This window comes from Dreissena polymorpha, chromosome 1 (assembly GCF_020536995.1).
Source record: "Dreissena polymorpha isolate Duluth1 chromosome 1, UMN_Dpol_1.0, whole genome shotgun sequence".
Classification (NCBI taxonomy): domain Eukaryota; kingdom Metazoa; phylum Mollusca; class Bivalvia; order Myida; family Dreissenidae; genus Dreissena; species Dreissena polymorpha.
Window position 1 is genome coordinate 92329410 of NC_068355.1, and position 3727 is coordinate 92333136.

The 3727-nt window shown below is 34.1% G+C and overlaps 1 non-coding gene across 1 annotated transcript; it reads right to left on the bottom strand.

Moving 5' to 3' along the window:
• Positions 1–891: 891 nt before the first annotated feature.
• On the bottom strand, positions 892–981 carry Trnaf-gaa (transfer RNA phenylalanine (anticodon GAA)). The gene is given in 2 exon segments: positions 892–927; positions 945–981. It is a non-coding gene; the product is annotated as a tRNA-Phe (tRNA).
• Between the last annotated feature and the right edge of the window lie 2746 nt (positions 982–3727).

Sequence of the window (3727 nt, forward strand, 5' to 3'; positions counted from 1 at the left end):
TTTGGAAAGATTCAGACGAAAGTTGTGAAATCTTTTAAACAAGTGGAAATTGTTTATTTTGTCAAATTTAATAGAAAAAAAATCTGGACTTATTGTCCCGATGTTTCTCATTTTAAATGAGGTAAAAATGCTCATTGATATGAAGAAACTGTTTGGAAAGAATCTGATGAAAAATGTTGACATAACCACCTAACCGAGCAGTTTTTCACTTTTATTTTTAAATTCAAAGAGACATAATTCTGGACTTATGGTCCGATATTGCTCATATAGAGTTTGGGTTGGGTCCTCATTGATATAAAAAAAGCCTGTGCAAGTTTGGGAACAATCGGATGAAAATTTTGGACTTCGAAGAACGATTTCAAAATTTCTCAAATTCTAAGGAAGATAACTATGGACGTAATGGTCGGATAATGCTAAAGGGCCCATACCACCTGGATAGTAATACGTGTCGCGCTTCGCGCTCAATATGTGGTTCTTAAAAAAAAACTCCGAGGAGTGCTTGACTCTAGGAAATCGGGTTGCTGGGACACAGCTCCTCCTTGATAAGCGGCTGCTTCCTTTATCGCAACTCATTGTTACAATCAATAATTCGCGCTCTATATTTGGTAGGCATAGTACTTAGGGCCTATGATAGACAACCATAAAAATACATGGATAATAGATGTGTTGTTTGCATTTATTTGTTTATATAAAACACGTGTATTTTTTATAAGATATTTAAGTGATGTAAGAAATTGAAATTAACGTTGTCACCACGCGGCATCCATTAATTTGAATAAAAATGTCCAATTTTAGTAAAATTGATTTTAAAATGTCTGCATAAAATAAAGCTTTATTATATTTTTTAACCTGACTGAAAAAAAAATGTCAGCCGCCGAACTGTTCCGTTCGTGCCGGAACCCGGGATTGAACCGGGGGCCTTTAGATGATTGTTGCGTAAACAACTTCAGTCTAACGCTCTCCCAACTGAGCTATTCCGGCTGACATCATTTATGTACTGCTATTTGGTGAAGTTGTGTATAGCGATCTTTATTATATGTCTATTAATAAACTAATACACTGCACGTTTTCGTACCACTACGCCTTCCAATAAACTTGCTTGCGCGATAGGTCGTCAAATATCGTATTACATTGATTCTCCACTAAATAAGCAAATTAGAAAAACCACAAAATAAATATATATATATTTTGATTATGTTTTGTTTTTATACAAAACCAGAAAGTTTCGCGTATTTGCCCAGTCCCTGTGATCTTTCCCCTGTGATCAGTTGTGGATCAGTTATTAATTAAAACAATTAGCTTTGCATTATTGGCAATAAATGTTGTAATAAATGTAATAGGCACAAATGCAGTACTTATTTACACTAATTTACACAAAAAATCACCACTATTCAAGATATTCTTAAAACAAAAATACATACATTGATCCGTAAAATAACTTCTCCTCCCATAAGCGAAAAAAAATGCATTACATACTAGTCGCCGCTCTCCAGAGCGACGCCAATAAAACCGTATAAAGGTAAAGGCATGGAATTATAGTCTGATATATGTACTAGATGACTTTCATAGTTCTCTCCTATCACTAGGATCACATATACACATTTGTACTCTTGTGTATTTTTATTTGCTCAGAAACATTTCCGTTCTCAGCGGGAATCGCATCAGCGACATTCAGATTCCTAAACCAGCATCCTATTGCTTGAGCACTGTCCCACATATGATCCATATTGTCAACAACATTTCATCAACATATATGCTTAAGTTGAACGTTTCGCATTTTACTTACTTAGATGATTTTGGAGAAGAGATAATACAAATAACGTATGAAAATTGACGTTCACATGTCAAATTTATGTTGTAAGGTACATTTTAAAATATTGATTAGAAATATAATTTTTGTCGCTTAAGTTTACGAATGAGAAGAAAAATATTTTCCCATAATGCAATGTAATGAACGCTTGGTTCTACTGAAAGTGTGCACGAGGAAATTGAGTGTGTTTGGCGGTTTTTCGTCATTCAGCTATGGACAGTGAAACTGTTAAGACAAAGTTAAAGTTTGTTCTTGAGGTATACGGCCACGTAGTGCCTTTTTGGCTTGTTTAAAAAGACTCACTGAGTACAGGAAACATCAGTTGTGGGGATTTCAATTCCATACAATCACAATTGAAGGATATTTTATCGGAACTTACCAGTTTGAATTATGAAATGCATGGTAATTTTCGCTCAATTTCTTCAGAAATGAAAAAAAAACTGAAGTCTGATAGTGAGATAAAATGACGATTTGAAGGGAATAGCATACCCGTAGCCAGGGGTAGGGGGGTGCGTTGGGTGCGTTCGCACCCAATATTTTTGACGAGTAAAAAAAAATTTGAACTTAAGATGCAACAAACTTTATTCGACGCAAAAACGACTATTTATCTTTTCCCGGAATCCAGTGAGTCTTCATATTTAAGCGTTACAATAATGTTGAATTCAATATGCTACCGACAGGAAAGAGAGAACATTTTAGATTATTATTTACGGAATGTTATGCCAGCTTCCGAAAACGACGGAAATCAAAAGACACCCGTCGACTATTACCGAAGACTAATGAGTCACTGGTTAATAATTTTGCATTATACCACGATTTATAACAATTAACGATTGTACACAGCATTTTCGACAGCCTCCGTTGTCTTTTTGTTTTATCTCCCTACAACCATTTTCGGATCACCTTAAGGGTTTTCAGACAAAAAATATCAGCTATACTCAAGACAGGATAATTTTTTGTTGTTGTATGGCAAGAAAACAAATCTACAAAGCAATGTAGCTTTTTTGAAGTTTACCAACACCTTATGGCATCTGTTCTGCTCCACATACGTAACTGCCCACAATGTTTGAATTATGTCAAACTTGACACTAGGAAATATGCCATACTCTGAAACAGTTGTTATAATGAATTTAAAACGTTATAACATATATGATCAGGAGGACGTTAACGTTAAATGTTCATTAACTGTAACGGATCTTGAACATACGGGCAAATAAGTCCATATTTTTCTGAAACGTCCTGTTATACATTTATAAGGGCTTTGAAACGATATGACCATTAGTTTATGGTTAAAATGTCTTTATGAAGCCTTAATTGTTGTATTCTGAAATTCCTTTGGAAAATGATTTGTTAAAAATGATTTTAAGTAACCCGTTTTAACATTTTTATTTCTGTTTAGTATTGATGCAGATTAGAGAAGACCCAGTTTTGTTAATCAGTGTTTGTTGTACAAAACACTATTAGCACGTTTAGAGCAATACTAGGCCTTGGGTACTATCCATAGTAGCAGACAAACAGTTGTTTTGAAAAAAAGTCAAATGTTTCCTTTTAATGTGCTTGATTTAGGAGTGGTAGAATTTTGGAATGGTAAAATACACCAATGTTATCAAGATTCCAATAAATAATGATATTTTATACCGTTCTTATTGTTGATTTTATATGCTATCAATGTTTTGTTGCATATGTGAACAAAGTGTGTGCGCGCATACTAGCTTCGGGTATAAAATAATGTATTTCTCCGTGACTGATCAAAAAAGGTGGTTATTGAAAAACGGCAGTGGGGAAAACATGTATGTTATATCATATTCATGTCGATCAGTCACTGAGTATAGTCAATGAATGTGATTGTTCATATAAAATGATCTATAACTTCAGTCACTGAATTCAAATAAAAAAAACACCAAAATGCAGGATTTT